This window comes from Protopterus annectens, chromosome 8.part1, assembly GCF_019279795.1.
Source record: "Protopterus annectens isolate FY-2018-M chromosome 8.part1, PAN1.0, whole genome shotgun sequence".
In the NCBI taxonomy this organism is placed as follows: Eukaryota; Metazoa; Chordata; order Ceratodontiformes; family Protopteridae; genus Protopterus; species Protopterus annectens.
This window is the reverse complement of record NC_056742.1, coordinates 353,784,027-353,805,294: the sequence shown is the minus strand read 5'-3', so window position 1 is coordinate 353,805,294 and position 21,268 is coordinate 353,784,027.

Here is a 21,268-nt window from a genome sequence, read left to right as displayed (position 1 = left end):
CACAGACTTGGTCCCTATATTGGCTGTACAGGGCAAATTAGGAGCTGGCACCAACCTGGCATCAAGTCAGCCTTTGTCTGATCAAACATATTAGGTCACAGGTGGAGCACTGTAAGGTTAACTATGAGTAAAAATTGGACACATCTACCAAGGCCAATCACAAGACGATCTTCAAATATGTCTGCAATCTCAGAGGTAACAAACCTACCCACTCTGTAATGATGGTCAGTCAGACCACATATACACACACAGCATACCTATAGCCAACCTGCTGCAGATAGGTTTAGGGCAAGCATCCCCCCTGGCTCAGCATCACTATAGGTGGATATGCTCAGCACCCACACCCCTTCCCTTCATCACCAGTGAGCAGGTACATATTACCTACTGAAAGGCAACAAACGTAAGTATCCATGGGACCTGATAACATCCCTGTCTGCATCCTACATGAACTTAGGCATGTGCTCCCAGCTTCATTACACACTGTAGTCACACCAAGCCTTGGCACCATCCACACCCCATCTGCATGGAAGATGGCCAATGTCATCCCTCTACACAGACATGAATGAGGAGTAGAGGAATATGAAATTAACTAGCCCTCATTGGGGGGAATATGACACATCAGGACCAGCAGTGCAACGCAAGCAGATACAGTGCTGATAGATTACAGGGGTATGTTGTGGTTGTGAGTGGTGGCTACTGGTATTCAATGTAGCTGTGTAGGTTTTGTGCATACTGTTGCCAAAGGTATGAGGTCCTGTGATGTGTTTCCCTTTTTATGTCTTCCAGATGCAATGTCGCATCAGCAAAGGCCTACTTTCTCAGCGGCTGAGACAAATATAATCATAGAAGCCATACTACAGACCCATGCCATAATGTTTGGCTGGAGCCAGTAACATTTGCAGGAGAGGACCGGCCTGAAGTATGACCTTGTCCACAGGGCAAATGATGTTGGCCTGCATGCATGTACATATGAGCAGGTCTGGCAGCGTGCAAATTACCTCATACGCCATGCCCAGCAAAGGGCTGCTGCAGTGGCCAGGGACTGCACAGCCACAGGTGGGGGCCCAGCCATGCAGCCCCCACTGACGCCCACTGAGGAGCTCCTTGGAACCTTAGGGCACCCATCCCCGTACAACATTAGGGTACAGACCCCCCCCACATGATGGAGGTGGGTGGCACCCAGACAATGGACGAGGAGTGTGCAGGTAAAGCCCCAGTGGAGATTACTAGAATAGTGTAGCAGACATATTTTTATTTGTAGAGTATCTATGTACATGTGTCAGGTCAGATTGCAGTTGTGGATGGGGTTTCTAATACACAGAAGTGCACATCTAGGATGAAGGACAGCACATTGTGTAGTATTGGGAACTGCACTGTAAATGTGCAGACATGCTGCATCTATCCTGTACCAATGCCACATGTGAGTCTGCTGACAATACTTCTCTCCCACAACTACCTAGGTCCATCCGGTCTGCATGTGGGATGGCATCCTGAAGCTGGTGAGTATAGAATTGTTCTGTTGTAGTTTACGAATACACCAGGCATGTGAAGGCCATGCAATGTACCATGCACAAATCTGTCACTCATAGCCATATTGCTTTATGTGCATATTCACTTGTAGTGGGGTTAACTGCATTAGATCACAGTGGTCACCACAGGGGCCTATCTGAAGAAAATGTAACATCCCTGTAGCATACCTCACAATCTGTCAGTGCAAGACTTCTTGACAGTAACCAACAAAATGGGCGGATAAATGGTCTAAGGTAGGGACATGTGTGAAACATTACTCTCATACAGTGGATATAAACAATGTACACACCCCTGTTAAGATGCCAGGTGTTTGTGATATATATACATATTGAGACCACAGTATGTCAGTCCACACATTTTCCAACCTGTAATGTGACCTATGACATGAACAATTCGCTTGTAAAACCAATCAATCTGTTGGGCACCAAATATGAAGTATACAAACCTTACAATAAGCTGGATGCATATGTGTGCACACCCTTCAAATAATATTTTATTTCAGCAGCTTGTGATTTACTGACAGCATTCATTATGCTTGAGTACGCACCTGCCATCAAATAAAGGCACTCTGAGTAACACCAAATAACAGTCTGCTGTCCAAGTAGGATATTCATGACATCTGCTCAGTTGCCTGCAACAGCAACAGCCATGGCTTGCAGACAGCTTACAAAGCAGCAAAGGGATCTCATATTTGAAAGGTATCAATCAAGAGTAGGGTACAACAACATTACCACAGCATTGCATACACCATGGAACACAGTAGAGACAGCTGAAAAAAGGTGGATTGAATATGGGACAACAATGCTGTTGAAAATAACTTGACATCCCTCCAAAAATGATGACAAGACATGTCAAAACCTGGTCGGGGAGGCTACCAGGAGACATACAGCAACAGTGAGGGAGTTGCAGGAATCTCTTGGAAGTACTGGTGTTGTGTACTATATGTGAGAACACTTTCCCATATTCTGCATACGTCTGACCTATGGGGTATGGTCTGAAGATGGAAGTTTTTCCCCACACCAACAAAAATCCAGGGGTGGATACAATTTGCAATACAGCACATCAAGTCTCCCAAAGGCATGTGTGAAAATGTGTTATGGTGTAATGAGACTATGGATTGATCTCACAGCCACAATACCAAAAGGTATGTGTGGTGCACAAGCAATACCCCTCTTAACCTGAACACCAACATCCCCATGGTGAATCATCATGCTGGTAGCAGTGGCCTGCTGTGGGGATAATGTTCCAAAGCCAGAACTGGGCCTGTAGTCATGGTGGTGGGAATTCTGAACAGCTCCAAATAACACCCATGTCTGGCCCAAATCCATTAGGCATCTGCAAGAATGCTGAGGATGGGGAGGGGTGTCAGCCTTCAACATGACAAAGTCCTGAAGCACACATCCAAAGCTACCTAGGAAAGGCTCCACCTGAACACACTCGTGGTTATGGATTGGCTCAGTCAGAGCCTAAACCTAGACCAGATAGACAAACCTTAGTGTGACCTGATGAGGGCTGTGCACATGAGCTGCCCTTGCAATCTGACAGAGTTGTGTGACCTTTGCATGGAAGTGTGGCCAAATAATGCCAAGTCAAGATGTGCCATGCTGATAGACACCTTCACAAGAAGAGTGAATGCTGTGAGTCACTAACAAGGTACTTCAACAAAGTATCATTTTAAGGGTGTGCAAACTGATGAAACCACCATATTGTACATATTGCAGTCATTATATTTTACACATGACACATTTGTTTGTTTATTGATTGGATTGCACAGGTCATATATCACATGAAAGGTGGGTAACATATTTGAATGCATTATTGTGGTGCCATTACATATATTACAAGAACATGGTATGTTAACAGGGATGTGTACACTTATCATATCCACTGTAAGCTTAGAAGGTTGGTGGTGTGACAGGAATTCTGCAACCATACATTTACTGCTGGTTTGGAGGTCTGACACTCAAATGTATGTCATTAATCAGTGATATCACTCCTCAGATCATCCCACTTATGTATCATAGAAAAAACAGGGGTTATGAGAAAGAGAGCAAATATATGAGCCAGACATGTACACATCCTGTGAGGATCTGTACAGTTGTGAGGTATGTAGCACTTGTCACTGTGCTATACAGGTAAACAGCAATGATATATACATGGGTACAGTCTGTGCTGGTGAAGGGCCATCACCTACTAACACTAATCACGTATCTATATTGTTAGTTACATGTAGTAAAACTGGCTGCAATGCATGATGTAGAGGGCCATGTGTCATACATGTCACCATTTGGGTAATGTGTAGTCTGTGTAACAGATGTGTGCCACCTCACCTGCAAGTGTGTGTGTGTGTGTGTGTGTGTGTGTACCAGCCAACCTCAAACTGCAGTATTAATGTACATATGTTGTCTTCCCCTCACAGGTGGCAATGGGGTTTGGGGTCCCTCCTGCTTGGAAACTCATGCCATTATCTCTGCAGAGTCTGACAATGATGATAGGAATATTGAGGTACAGGTGGGGTTGTCAGGGGCTGAAAGTGTGCCATTGGTTGGCATCCCACTCTTGTCCACACCATCCTCGCACACCAGGACAATGCCCACACATACCCCGTCACCAGTGGTCACAGATGATGGATATTTGGCAGGTGGTGGCGTTGAACAGGCTAGTGTAGTGACTATGGTAGGTGTGAGTGTAGACACTGGCCATAGACAGAGTGCAGGTGAGATCACACACAGGTGGATGGACAGGGGTGCTCGCAGGAGGACTGCTGCTCATCAAACTGCTGTCACAAGTGCCACAGCAGGAGTCACCAGACACATGTTTTGGACTGTCATGGATGCACAGGCACATAGTGAATGCCACAGTAGACAAATACTCAGGGTGGTGGATGCCACTCTTCCTGATTTACATGGCGACATACATGACCTTGTTGAGGCCACATGTCAAAATACTGAGGTCATGAATAGATGATGGGGTGAGACCTTGGCAATCCTCGACTGTGGCACGTCTATTCTATAGCGTGTGATGGGAGATGAGCATCGACCACATGGATGTAAGTCAGCATCAACAACAGGTGAGAGTCTATGGGGCCATGCACCTTCACACTCCCATAGTGGCAGTGACACCAGCACTACCAAAGGGGGGGTTGCTGTCCACATCACACAGAAGCAGGCCATGGGCATGTGTCACTGTCCAGTCCCGACAAGGGCACAGATCCAGTACTGCATCTGGCCTTAGGCCTGGTGGTGCCAGTGATATCCCTGGCAGTACCAGTTTCCATGTCTGTGGCTGGAGACGGTGAACTGGACAGCCTGCCATGTATGGTCCACAGCTGTCCAATGTACCCCTGTGTAGGGAAACCACATGGTGTGACTGTGTGCACACATACACACACACATCTGTGTCACAGGCAGGTTACCTCCAGACACACACAGCACCTCTGCACAGCAAAACTATTGGATACCATACCCCTCCAAACACACACATGATGTCAACTGTATAGCCCAGCCTAGCCCTGTGGAAAACCCATACCACACCCTGTGCATATGATGATACCTGTGCCACATCCCAGTCATCCATACCATCGATGCAGGGACATGCTAATATGGTTCTGATGCACAGGGTGAATATAGTACAGTGTAGCTATGTAATACTATGTAAGGTGCTGTCTGCTTGCAGTTGTTATAGGTACACATACAGATGTATGTACCTTATTAGCCAGGATGCATTATTGCTGATAGTACCACTGACTGAATGAAGTCTGACATGCTGTATTATGTTTGTGTTCCAGGTGTCTGTGTGTCTGCGGGCTGTGGCCCTGTAGGCATTCCCAAGAGGGAGTATGGCAGAGTGGGAATACACTGACCATGTCATAGGCAAGGTACAGCTTTATATATACATGTACCACATGTGTACGCATGCAACAGTGTGTGAGGGACAGTGTGACCTTGCATACATACACCTTGTCACAGACAGGTAGCCTTCAGACATGTAATTTCAGTGTTGTATAGTACCACAGGCTCATACATATAGAACAGGTCACTGCAGTACTGTCAGCAGGTTCCTCACAAGTGTAGCCATTACATTAACTGCAACAGGTTCACCTGTCAACACCTGTTGGCCTTGTCATTTCTTTCCCATACACTCAACCCTGATGCAGTTGATGAGGGCATGCATGATACTGTGTATGACAGGTTTGTGGTATGTATTCCTGAGTTCACAGGGTGAACAGGGAGATAAAATGGTATATCCTTTGCATATACACAGTAAGGACTGACACAGGAGATGTGCACACAGTAGTATAAACACAGTTGGCAATAGACAGATTAGTAAACCTACATTTCCACCTTGATATACTGTACTACTACATACACATGACATACCTCAAATGGATTATATGCATGGGACATAGCACACTACCATAGCACACTACCTCTTACAGGGGTTGGGGGGTGGCCTAATGGTTAAGGTGTATGCCTTACAAACACAAGGTGCAGGGTTCAAGTCTCACAAGGGATAATTGGCTAAGCTTAAAATGGCTCACAAGGGCAGTTAGCTTAGTACTAACCTATGAACCTATGAACTATGAACACGTAATGTTCTGAATGCCTTCATGAATGGTGAGATAACTCACCAGAAATAGAATGTGGAGTCATGTATTGCTCCTACAAGCCTGGACAAGTAATAGTGTAGCAGACATTATATCAGCATGATGTTTCAGTCAGGTATGATGCCTGATGCTGGCATGTGTGTCACTACACTCACTGTGGCCGATTTGGCAACAATATCACATACATGGGCATTGTTAAGGGACACAGACCACATATAGTTTGCAAACATCTGGATATTCCATAGACATCTGTACAGAGGACTGGTATGGCGTGCACAATGGTTTAACATGCTGCATGTGTGGCAGCTACCATTACAACACTATATAAACAATGCTATTGGGATGTGGTAAACAGGCGTGGATGGTACACAGATCAAAATAGTATCAGCCAAACAGGATGTGATCTTCATCCAAAGACACACAAACTTGCCAGAATTGAGATTAGAACCCCTACCCATCTAGTTATTTCTACTATAGTATTACACAGTTATCAGATGTGCCACAGTGCTTATATGATTTCACCTAGTCCCAAGGTTCTTCTAAGGTGAATGACATCAGCAGGCCTAGGGTGATGGGAAGATTACAGAGTAGTACGTAGACGCGCACACACACACACACACACACACACACACAGACACACACACACACAGACACACACACACACACAGACACACACAGACACACACACACACACACACACACACACACACACACACACACACACACACACACACACACACACACACACACACACACACACACACACACACGTTATCACACATGCTACAGAGCTTACTGGGCTGACAACTGGCCAAAGGTGCTGATAACAGCTGAGGTAAACTGTTACAGGTGCCAGAAGGTCTGCCTTCAGTTTTTCCCTTAGATTATACTAGTTCTTTCTCTCCTACACTTCAAATAGCTTTGCACTTCAACAGGTTTTTTATCAATTATTCTAGCACACCTGACAGCCATCAGCAGTAGTTGTTCCTCATGGAATTAGCTCCAGTACTTAGTAGTTATGACCACCCCTCCTGGCATGATTAAAGTGCAGTTCTCTGTGCTTTTGCCCATTAACCTGTCGCACATGGGTATTCTGAGGCACTGTTGTAACTACCTCATGTACACAGACAACCCTCTCCTCTAAACACCCAACACTGATACTTGTGAGAGATACCGTTATATCACCAAATTGAAAGATATGTACTCTCCTATGAAGATTGGATTAGCTGGTCAAGAGGAGAAGGGTCAACACCTGCAACACACCACATGGAACACTTACACCTCCAGAACACCCACTATCACATCTCTGACATACAAACAATAACCACACACCCACCTTCACAGAGGCACTCAATAGACATTTACCCAAATAGTGGAGACCACCAAGACAGATACCCACATGACCAACACAACACAGCACAAATCACAGGACACATATCTCACCTACACAGTGTGCCCCTCAACCTAAGCCCCAAGGGCTAACCACCTTGTCTGATACAGTAATCATAGGTGACTCAGTAGTGAGGCACACAGATGTCCCACTCACTAGGTTGAACATGGAGGAGGTAACTGCCAGCTGTCTATCATCAGCTGTCTATCAGGTGCTAGAATCCAACACATAGCACACCCAGTCAGGTCACTCCACAACAACTACAAGTATCACCCTGTCATTGTCCATATGTGTGTGTGAATGATCAGAGATGCACCTTCATGGACTATATGAAAAGAGACATGGTGGAGCTCTCATATTATGTGGGCCAGGCAGGTATGACAGTAGCCCTGAGCAGTATACTACTGTCACCCAGAATTATACCATAGTACAATCAACAAATGATTGACTTCAGCAATTGGCTTAAGTGTCTGGTGTTACTCTCATGGGATCAAGTATCTGTCTGCTTGGGATGGGCACATACCTCTCAACCTCCTTAGAGCAAAAAATCTGGACAAAGCCTAAAATGATGTGGGACAAATAGGGACAGATTTTAAATATTGCTCTTACAAACTTAGATAGTTGATAGAATAATAGGTTTTGAATTACCATGAATTTTCTGAAGGATTTGGAGTCTTAAACTCAAATGTTTGTCATTATTTAATGACTTCAGTCCTCAGGTATTTGCCAGAAAGGTACAGATTTTAGGAGGAACACACCAAAAATATGAGTCAAAAATCTGGGCATTCTTCAAAAATCTGTACAGTTGAGAGGTGGCTTGCCAGAGATGGCCTGCATTTGTCACCCCTGGGTTTCCAGGTACTGGGTAAGTGTCTTGCACCCCTATAGTGCCTTTTTAGTCCGTGTTCCAAATCAAATTACCACTGTAACAGCTATACATATATGCAATCTGAGGGTCATGCTGCTCAACATTAGACATCTACATCTCGAGATGCAGCCACTCAAAGCACTCCTCAAAATGGAGAACATTGACATTTGTGCTGTAACAGAGACCTGGTTTACAACAACAGACAGCACCCCTGCACTAAAAGCCTATAACTCATTCCACACCTGTCAGCCCCAAAGCATGGACCATAGCTCCAAAGGTGGTGGTGTTTGCATATTAATAATGGATATGCACACATCCAGAGGAGTAACCCAGCATAATGCATCTGAGATACTTCAGGTACAACTGACATTGGGAAATAGTGCAATCCAGGTCATAGCTTGCTATAGGTCCACATCCATGTCCCTAGTCTCTCAATCCACATTCCTCAACACCCTGAAATCTATCAAGGTCTAACCCAGCACTCTCATACTAGGAGAGTTCAACTACCCCTCCATCAACTGGGAAAGATACTCAAGCAGCAATACACTGGCCCAACACTTCCTGGAATTCATCAGTTCCAATGCCCTGGACTGGGTCATTCTGACACCCAGTAGAGGAAGCAACATTGTTAACCTGTGTTGATTACTAACATATGGGACCATTGCTTGACAACAGTAGTCAATTGCTATCTGGTCAGATCCAACATAGAGTAATCAGCATGGAAATCCACCCCCCCACCCCGCAAAGGTAACCACCTTGAAAAACTTCTCCAAAGCTGACTTTGGACTCATGAGAACAGAGGTGGCTAACTTCACAGCACCCATGCAAATGGAAAATACCTGCATGATTGCCAAATCATATACAAATGCACTGTAAAACATGTACATCAATGCATGGAACTAGCCATACCCAACAGAACCATGACACTCTCCTCCAAACACTGGAGGCCAATCTGGTGGTTTCCTGCCATTAATGACCTGTACAACAGAAGGAAGAAACTGTTGCAGAAAAAGGTGGAGTCCCAAGAGTGGTAAAACTCCCTAATTTGCCTCAACAACAACTTGAGATCCCTTATGAAATCATTTAAAGCCACTTATGATGGCAGAATTGCAGTAGACACAATCACAAATCCTTTGATAGTTATAGCAAGAACCTCCATGCCAGTACCCATAAGTGCTCTAAGTTCCTGCACAATGTTACCTCCTGTACTGAGCCAACAGATGCCACCAACATTCTTGCCAACATACTCAGTGCCAGCTTTACCCCTCTCTCCCCTGCAGGGGAACAATCAGAATGCCAGAAGAATGCCAGGCACCCAGGATTACTGCCACCCAGGTTACACCTGCATTGCCCATGGGCAAGAATACAGCTTATATGGGACTCCAAATTATCCCTGGCTGTGTTCTACATGAACTACAAAGATACCTGGCACCACATCTATGTGCCCTGTTCAGTCACAGCATCACCTCAGACTTTGTCCCTCCCAAATGGTGCACTGCTATAGTCATCCCTCTCCATAAAGGTGTGGCAACTACATAGCCTTGGAATTATCAGTCCAGCAGCCTGATGGGTATAATATGTACAGCTATGGAGCACATCATCAGGGACATGATCAACAAACATATAGGTAATCTCCTAACTTTGGACCCCACACAGTTTGACTTTTTGAAAGGGAGAGCATGCCTGCTCTATCTTGTTGACTTATTTGAGTCAGCCACCAGGGCTGTGTATGACAGTAAGGCACTGCATACAGCCTACATTAATCTGGCCAAGGCTCTTGATATCATTCCTCAGTCAGGAATTATGGATGAATCCACCAAACTAGGCATCAGCCCCTATATCACTAGTGGGGTTGCAAATTGGCTGACAGATAGAACACACAGTGTGAAAGTAGCAAGTCAGACTGCCAGCCAATCACAAGTGGAGTCCCACAGGGATCAGTGCTGGGTACTCTCCTGTTCAGCATCTACTTCTCAGGAGTCTAGGCCAACAGAAAGGAACTCAGGATGACCAAGTTCACAGACAACTGCAAGCTGGGAGCCATCACTAACTCCACAAGTGATGCAGACATCCTACAGAAAGGCCTCACTGAGACCACTGACTGGTGTGGAAACCATGGCCTGAAGCTTAACACCACAAAATGCATCATCAGCCCCTTTGGTAAAATCCCAGTTCCTACTAAGTACCACATCGATGGGAGCCCACTGAACATTGTAAGTGTTATAAGAGATCTGGGGACACAGGTTGACAGCAACCTCTTCTTTAACCACCACATTGCCACTGTGGTCAGGAAATCCTTCTATGTGGCACATCTCATTACTAAGTGTTTTGCATCCAGGAAGAAAGAGGTCAGCCTCTCTGTGTACTCTACCCTTATTAGACCAATCATCAAGTATAATGGCCCATTTGGCATGCACCTCACTAGACACCTGCAGCAGCTGGAGAGACCACAGAAGTGCCTCACAATGAGGATCGTAGTCATTAAGCATGTGTCCTACACAGGCAGACTCAAAAGACTCCAACTATTCTTTGTCTCATAGCATCTACGTACAGGCAATTTCTGCTTGACTTGCAAAGCCATGTCTGACCCAGCTCTTTTACAAATGCTACACCTAAAACATCCCAGTCTCTCTGCACCACACACTGCAGGGACCTCAACCTCATTATTATAATCAACACAACATGCTGAAGGGATAGGTTCCTCACCCAGAGACTGCACACGCCCTGGAATAGACTTCCCATACATCTCAGGCAAAGCACCTAGTTGACCCTGTTCCAGAGAGATCTGGATGTGTAATAGAAAGTTCACCCCAGGGATCAGTCCAGTGGCTCTACTTGATGGGGCCACTTGGAACTAACATCAGATGGCACAATGGCAGGGCACTTCTATGGGCTAGGCTTGTAATGGCTCCAGGGCCATTAGCCTAGCTCACATCTATGAACCTATAAGGGCAGTGACATTGGCATGACTGGTAAAGTAGACCAGTGGGTGGGTAACTTCTCAAAATACTTCTTCCTACAAACATACACACACTTATACACCCACACACACACATTTGCCAGATCTGAGAGTAGAACCCCTGCCTATCTAGTTATTTATACTATAGTGTTACACAATTATCGCATGTGCTACAGAGCTTACTGGACTGACAACTGGCCAAGAGTGCTGATAATGGGAATAACATCAGCAGGACTAGTAAAGTATAGCAGTGGGTGGGAAACATATAAAAATACTTCTTCCCACAAACATACACACTTAGACACCCACACACACATTTGCAAGATCTGAGATTAGAACTTCTGCCCATCTAGTTATTTTTACTATAGTGTTACACAGTTACTGCATGCACTACAAAGCTTACTGGGCTGACAACTGGCACAAGGTGCTGATAAGGAGAATGACATCAGCAGGACTGATAAAGTAGGGAAGTAGGTAGTAGACTTATCAATATACTTCTTCTTACATACACACACACACACACACACACACACACACACACACACACACACACACACACACACACACGCACACCTCATTTGCCAGACCTGAGATTAGAACCCCTGTCTAGCTAGTGATTTGTACTATTGTGTTACACAGTTATCACACACACTACAGAGCTTACTGGGTTGACAACTGGCCAAAGGTGCCAATAAGGGGAATGACAGCAGGAGTGATAAAGTAGGGCAGTGGGTGGAAGACTTATCAAAATACTTTTACAAGCATACATACTCATTTACCAGATATGAGATTAGAACCCCTGTCTAGCTAGCAATTTATACTGTGGTGTTACTCAGTTATCACACACACTACAGAGCTTACAGGGCTGACAACTGGCCAAAGGTGCCAATAAGGGGAATAATATCAGCAGTAGTAATGAAGTAGGGCAGTGGGTGGGAGACTTATCAAAATACTTCTTCTTACAAACATACACATACACACACACACGCATTTGCCAGCTCTGAGATTAGAACCCATGTTTAGCTAGTGATATGCACTATAGTGTCATACAGTTATCAATCATACTACAGAGCTTACTGGGCTGACAACTGGCCAAAGGTGCCATTAAAGGGAATGACATAAACAGGACTGATAAAGTGGGCCACTGGGAAGTGTTGTGGGTGGGAATGGCCTAAAACTATTTTACCTACAACCAAACAAAATATATACACAGACCCCCTTACTCTCACATACACAACTGTCACTCACACACACACACAGTTGCCAGCATTGAGATTAGAACCCCTACCTATTTATTTGTACTATAGTGTTACGCAGTTATTGCACATGCTACAGAGTTTATAGGGGTGATCTGTGTCCAATGGTATTTCTAAGGTGAGTGAAAGCAGAAGATCTTGTGAAGTAGGGCAATGTGAAGTGTACTGAGTACTTGGACCTATGGAGACACATATACACACAGGCAGGGGATGTGATATTATAACCTCAACCTCAGTACTGTTACACAATGGGGCTCAGCTTTTATGCTGGCACATGCAACTGTTTATAACTGGTATGCCACTGTCTACAGCAGGACATCACTGTATGCCATTCAGGGTATCTGTGTATGTGACTCACTCTGTCTGTGTCCCGCTGTGTCTCTCTCTGTTTCACTGTCTGTCTCTCAGTTCCCCACATCTATGTGTGCGTATGCTTGACATATGTTATCTGTTGCCCATATATATGTGTATGTATCTCATGCAACAGATGCAGATATATCACATATGGGACACCTACAGCTAGCTGAGGGTAATCATGTCTGATGTGTGTGTGTGTGTGTGTGTGTGTGTGTGTGTGTGTGTGTGTGTGTGTGAGTGTGTGTGTGTGTGTGTGTGTGTGTGTGTGTGTGTGTGTGTGTGTGTGTGTGTCTGTGTGTGTGTGTGTTTGGGGACAGTTGAGGTGTACATAGCTGTCTGTATGCACAGACATATATACAATATACAGTCATATATTTCGATGTGGGTTCCAACATGTCCTGTGATTCTCTAAGTGTAGGAGCATGCCCAGTGTAACCTTCTATAGTTAGGGTGGGACTTCATTCCAGAGATAGGTGTATTGCAGTCCAGGGTTTTGTGTGTTACAGCCATACCTCTCAGGAGTACACAGGACTTTCCTCAGGGTATTTGTTTTGTTTAGCAGACATTTTCTGTCATATCTGTAGTCTGAAACTGCAATGTATTGTGTCATTAACTACTGACAGACATCCTCCGATCATCATAGTGCTTTACCACAGGAATACTAGTTGTATGATGCATAGACCGATATTATGAGGACAACTATGTAAATTCCTGCCCAACAAGGCCATTTGTGAGGTGCAGCTACAGCCAGTATAGTAATTATACACATCTGTGTAAACAGTCCAGCAACCTGGTGATATACTGGCTGTGAATCTCCTGCTTGTACGGTATCTTTCTAACCTGAGATGTCATATCCTTGTGTGTGCATACCTCTAACCTGTGCATTTTTTGGCAGGTTGTCCAGGAGATTGGCTAGAGGTTTCATCCTTTCTATGTAAATTTGTGGTTTTATGGCATGCTAGTTACATATAATTGAAGTGTGATGTTACAAAATAATACAGACGTTACTGTTTCAGAATACATAATCTTCAGACAAGTCCCACTACTGCAAACCCCTCACCCTACTAACTTTATCAATATGTAAGGGAGATATTTACAACACATGCCTATCATTGGGTCTTTGCTCCGCTTTTATTTCTGCCCTTGTGCAGATATCTTGCTGTCAGAGGTTGGGAGTTATGGGTGGGGGTACAGAGTGCATTCAGCTGTGCAGGCATGTCCATTATTTGTAAAAGCAAGCATAAGAAAAATGATTATTGGGAATGACCACTGGCAACAGTACCACAAAGCACTTATATTCACAAAAGCCTTGGCACCTCTGCTACACATCCTTCAAGATGTCACTGATATGTGTAGTATATTTCACATAGCATTGTGTCTTCCAGGTATGTCAGTGGCAGATTAGTGGTTCTCACTGACATGCATAACAGTTGGCACTACAATTATCTGCACATGGCTCTGTCAAAGGCAGCACTGTACTTAGGGCAGTACAAGACAACTGCCAGGAGAATGTGCTGGCCAGATCCAGACAGTATTAACCACACATACACATAGCTGATTGACCCCTGCGTATTGTGGACAGGCAACATGTTTTCATGTGTATTGGTACAGCCCTCCCAATGTATGCTATGCTGCTATTTCCATGCAAACATATATGTTACTGCATTTGTGTGGGTATATGGGGGGGGGGGGCACCTGCCAACTGTACACATTTGCACAGACTGTGCTGATATTTACTTTACATTTTGGTTCCATTTACCATACTATTGTTCCCTGTCTTGGGGACTGGAGGCATATCAGTAAAAAGCCCAGGTCAGATAGTACTGGCATACATTTGAGTTTCAGACTTCTTACCCTTCATAGCTTTACTGCAACTGCAGGTCCTGCTGTGCTATCACTGTGTGAGTCTGTAGGGAGTTAATTCAACATTGCTGCCATTTGTGTCCCTTTACCAGACATTTCTCTGTGGTTTTCTACAGCTGACTTGCTGTGCGGGTGTGAGGGGTGGTTATGGGACCCACACCCTGACATCCATGCTTGTGACCTATGACCCCCCCACTTAGTTACTGCAGTGGGATTTACCATCTTGGGTACTACTGCACAGTGTGTGGTGGCTAGTTTTGGCCAGGCATTTCCTGGTGTCCCACATAGCTGTCAGTGTTGTGCTGCTATTCCAGTAGGTCACTCCATTCCCTTGCATGCATGCAGCATTACCATAGATATGCTAGTAGAACATACTATTCCATTAATTTATTGTTAAGAAGACTGACTTACCTTGTGCTTGCAGCAGTTGTGAGGATGGTGCTTGAGGGCCACCTCTGTTGGATGCCCACAGTACACTGCCTATACATGCTAAGTTACAGGTAATGTGATGTGTGTGTCATCCACTATACTGTGTGTATGAGTCAGAAAGAGGTGTCAATCTCTGGGGTCCCTACACTGTCAGTGTGTGCACTATGCATTGCCTCTTTGTCAAAGCAAGAGCATACTGGGCATGCCTCTGTCTGCCTATGGGAGCAGGTTCAGGGGCCTCCTCTGTGCCTGTGGGGACCATGGCAATGGTGGTGGGCTGTGTGGCCCTTCCCCATGCTGTTCCTTCTGCAGCTATTTCCACAGCATCATATTGCGTAGCATGGCACATAATATGAACATGTGTGCACATGTGGCTGGAGAGTACTGCAAGGCTCCACCAGATATGTCAAGGCAGCGGAACCATGACTTGAGCATCCCAAACACATGCTCTATAATGATCCTGGTTTGTGCATGCGCCTCAATTATGCCATTCTTGTGTGTGGGTGTCATCATGCACAGCTCCAATGTATAGCCAGCATCCCCCACCAGATGGCCATACGGGATGCCCCCACTGGCAAATGCCTGGTACAGCTGTGATGAATGCCAGATGTGGGAGTCATAATAGCTTCCAGGGCTGCCAGCACACAAATTCATGATAATGCCCTGGGCATTGCACATGACCTGGCAGTTGATGGAGGGAAGCCCTTGCAGTTTATGTAGACCCCACCCTGTTCACCAGGTGGTGCTTTGATGTGGATGTGCGTGCAGTCTATGGCACCCAGTACCTCCAGGTATTCTGCTACATGGTGGAAGAGACGCATATTGCTGGTCCTCTCCTCACAGGTGTTGGGGAAGTAAATGTGCTCACCAGTATATGGTAGCATGGCATCTAGGAACTGGTGGAGTACCTCGGACGCAGATGCCTGTAAGACCCCCATGATGTCCCCCATAGGTCTTTGGAAAGTACCTGTAGCTAGAATTTTTAAGGCTACACATACCTTGGTATCTACTGGGATGGGTTCCCTCTGTTTGTTCTAGCTCTGAGTTGAGGCTGGCACAGCTCAGTGATTTGCTGAAGTATGTCTCTATTCACCCTGTAGCGCTATATTATCTCCAAATAATGTAGCCCCTGGTAGGTTACCCTGGGTCTGAACACTCTTCTCCTCCTCCTTGGTCTGTGGCGGTTGTCAGTATTATCCTTCTCTCTGCCATCAGCCTCTGGCACATACTGATGGATCAAAGCAATGGCAGCCCCTTACATTTTCCAGTTAAAATTCCCCCACATGTATAAACCAATGGTGCAGAGTTTGTGGGAAAAAACAGACTGTAAGGTGTTTCCATACTTTATACTGTTGTGCTGCAGATGCTGCCTGTACGATTGGCTGACTATGATACATTCCAGCTGACACCCACAGTACTCATGGCTTTGATTTGGCCACTGTGAGTGTTAGGGGCATTTCTGGTAATTTGTGCATGATTGCCTTTATTCTGCTGTTGCCCTTTTCTTAATTATTTTTTACTTACATCTCCGCCCTTTTTCAGCTATGCAGACACCTACAAGCTGTATGATTGTGTGCTGTGCATCCCATTGTGAGTTCCAAGAGTCCCATATTAGTGATTTCTACTTAATTTCTCCTTTATTGTGCTGTTGGCCTTTATTTCTTTTTTTTTACATCTCCTCCCATTTCCAACTATGAAGCCACCTGCCAGCTGTAATATTGTGTGCTTTGCATGGCTCATTATGAGTTCCAAGAGTCCCATATTAGTGATTTCTACTTCATTTCTCCTTTATTGTGCTGCTGCCCTTTATTTTTTTTACATCTCCTCCCATTTTCAGCAATGCAGCCACCTGCCAGCTGTTTTATTGAGTGCTTTCAATGGCGCATTGTGAGCTGCAGAATCCCGTATTGCTGATTTGTACTGCATTTCTCTTGTTCTGCTATTTCCTATTTTTTTCCTATATCTTTCCTATTTAAGCACTGCCCAGACCCATTTAGCTAGTGTAAACTGCAAGAAATAGCCCTCCCCTAGGTGCGAACAAGCTCCTCAGTTCATGTAATAAATGTATACAGCCTCAGACACACACACCCTCACTTAACTGTCCTTAGCTAAGCACAAACCTGGGCAATGGAGCTGCAATGTGCTTAGAACAAGCATGACACACCCCCTTTTCATGTTAGTTGCTCCTCCTGCCTACATGATGGTGTTAGAGCACCTACACGGTTAGGTGCAGTGTGACACTGTGGTTCAGTATAAGTCTCCTCATTAACATACCCCACTGCCTTAGTCCATTGTTACTGCACTACATAAGAGCCTTCTCCCTTAGCAACCACTGCTCCCTGCTATTGTTTTGATTCTGCTTGCCACTGAGTATAATGGCAAAATGCAGCTTTCACCTAAAATGGACTTTTCACATCAATTTTTTTATTTTCCCCACAATCCTATTTGCATGGCACTTCCCTATGCTTAAACGGCCAAGATCAGCCAAAAAATAATACATTTTTATTTTTATAAAAATTAAACAGTTTAACATGCCAATGGCCATATATTTGGCCATTGGCACATGCCTACAGATTAGGGTACATGCTTTTATTGGAGCTATCATGGCTCCGTTTTCATTTTTGCAGAAATGTATTCGGCTAGTAGCCGAATACATGTTTGCAGCTTTCACTGTTCCTGCATGGTTATTTACTTGCTTCCTGGATCACTAATTCACCTCATTTGCATGGTTTTCACCAGCATATGAGGTAATTAGCATCCTGCACAGGTTTCCGTGCAGAAACAGTGTAGGGATGCTCGTGCTTGTCAAACCTGCACGTTCCTGGATCAGTTGGCGACCATATTCCATGCAGGAGCAGCTACACTGCTTCTGCACTGACATTTTGTGTTCGTGAATCCCATGGCATATGTATTTCAGTAGAAAACTATATATGTATCACTTTAGTTTCAGCTTGCTATGGCTACAGTGCTATCATTCCAAGTGGCTGACGCTTTTTCAAGTGGCATCTCTGTGGTTAGAATTACAGTATTAGATGTGTATTGTAGCTGATTACCTTGTTGTTTTTTTCCTGAAAGGAGAGATATAGCCATTGAAAAGCAAGCCTCAGTGGTTTTAGTTTATGTGCCTTTTCTACCATGGTATGACATTTTGCATTATACTTGGATTTCATTTTGGGTGCTAATTTGAACTTATACTCAGTACAGTAAGTACAATAATGCCCCCCCCCCAAAAAAAAATAATTTTTTCTCTTGAGCTGTCAATATGTCAGAAGTAAATATCATCTATACTTCTCTAAAAATAAATATATATGACAGGTGTAATATGCTATGGTTACTATACCTTGCTTTCAAGCAACTAAAGATGTGGGGTCAAATGTATAACTAGACTGTATTTGAGTTTAGAATTACAGTCTTGGCTGTGTTTTGTAGCTGAATATCCTGTTGTTACTGATGGAAAGTTTCATTATCAGATTTCATAGTATGACAGAGATATAGACATTGAAAAATAGGCCCCAGTGATTTTAGTTCATGTGCCTTTACTGCCATAGTCTAACATTTTGCATTATACCCAGATTCCATTTTAGATATTGTGGTGAATTCATGCTTAGTACAACAAAGGCCTCAAATATCACTCTGTTAAGCTGATAACATGTTGCAACTTAAAGCCCTATTTATTTTTTTGTCACTGGATGTGTGACCTACCCCGCCCCAGTTTAGATACCTGTGTATAGCAAACCACATTGTTTTCTTGGAAAAAATATTTTTAATAATCTTCTATGTTATAGCAAAATGTGCATATTTTACATGCTCTGTATGACATGCCAATATGTGAGATCTGTGGCCTGTTTTTCTAGAGGCTATGAGGCTGTAGAAAACAAAATGAAAGTGGGATTATCAAGGAGTCTTGTCATGAACATTTCGTAAGAATATCTTAAAGCAGTAAAGAGATATCATCACTGGAAGTTAGGGTGACAGACAGACCAAAATGATCTTTTTAAAGTGACAACAGGGCATGGTTTATGAAACATTCAGTTGAAAAGAAATGTTCCGCTTTCAGTTTCTTGAGAGCAACAAAACAATCAAAAACATATATAATAACGTTGGCATGATCTTTACATTCTTTCCATTTGTTGAGGCGTACATAATGATATTAAGATTGATTTTTTTTTTCATTATAATTCAAGATGCAACTGGTCATTTGTCCCAAGCCAATGGCGATTTATAAACTATTTTGCCCTTAACATCTCCTGAAAATTTCAAGAATAAATGTTGGATCGTTTTGGAGATATATGGTTTTAAATGCAATGAGCAAAAATAGCCAAAACAGCAATTATTTTCAGGACAGGCTTTTTGAAAATCTTCATCAGTTAAAGAGAAGGTAGACAGTCTCAAATGCTTTGCCCAAGATAGCCTGCACCCTCCACCAGGCTTCTGCATATTAACTAAATTCTTGTCCACCTCCATAGTGCCTTTTTTAGACAATATCAGTCCTCTAATGTTTCCAACATAACTAAACAGAATTTAGATAACATTAAGGTATTGCTGTTATTGCTGCTCAATGCTAGGAGCTTTAACAACAAAACTCCCTACCCACAAGCACTCCTTATCATGGAAACATCAATGTGTGCATTATCACAGAGACCTGGTTCAAGACCATTGAAAGCACTCTGTTAGTGCAGGGCTTCAGTGCAAATTCAAGCCCTTATATCATAGCTAACTATAGGCCCCCTCTATATCCCCCTCAGTCCATAGCTACTACCTAACTAGTGTGGAGTCACTATGCATTAAGCCAAACATCATTCTCCTAGTGGACTTCAACTATTCCACCATAAACTGGGAGACTTGTACATCGTATTCCTTGAGAAGGCGAAGGCCGAGGTACCAGAATGCAATAAAGAAGAAGATTTTCACCATTTATCAGTGTGTCTGAGTTGCGTTCTCAGTTTTTTCTACTTATATTTTGCCAGTGTTTCTTCAGACTTGTACATCCCCCAAACATGAATGCATAGAGATTTCTGGATTTTATTAATGCAAACTCCCTGCATCAATTAGTCTGCATCTCATCAAGGGCTGATAAAAATATTAACTTGATCCTTACTAATATGGGGCGGCTTTGATCTCCCCCAATTATAACTTCTTCCTTGTCAAATCAGACCACAGTTCAATCACATTCAACATAACACTGAAGCCTGAAGCATCTTTCAATACCTCAGCATTCTAATCTAATAAAACTAAGAACTTACCTGGCTAAACTCAAAAGCGTCTTCGATCTTGATGGAATGTCCTTCATTGCCAAATTCTATACACATGTAAATAGCTGCATAGATGTGTCTGTTTACCTCAGAAATAAATACAACACTGAAATCAAAAATAAAACCCCTATAGTGGAATCCAAATATAAACAGGCTCTATAATATAAGAAAAAAATCACTGCACACAAAAATAAATCTGATTCTCAAGATACCAAACACAGTCTTGCTAAACTAAACAAGGAACTCAGAACCTTCATCAAACCAACCAAAGCAAGATATGAAGTAAAAATAGCAAAGCAGGTGAAAGATAAGCAAAAGCCTCCTTTAATTATGTAAAAAATCTCATAAACATTGTCCAGCATTGTCCAAAGCTAATAATAAATGGTATCACATACAGGAACCAAGAGGACATAGCCAACCTACTAGTGGACAAGTATAGCTCAAACTTCACCCCCTCTCCCCTCCAATATACTCACACTGCATGGCCACTCTTAAATCCTCTCACATTTCCAAAGAACAAGTTCTCAAAGTCCTATCTAAGGCCAAGAATTCTTACTGTTCATCCTGAAATATGACTTGTCTGATCCTCTACAGAAGCAATTCAATAACAGCCTCAAAACAGGGTTTGTGCCAGATAAATGGAGGACAGCAATAATGATACCCTTGGATAAAGGTGGGGCTTCAACAGACCCAGGTAATTATAGACCCATAAGCCTGACCAGTCTCATCTGTAATGTTATGGAAAAGATCAATACAGA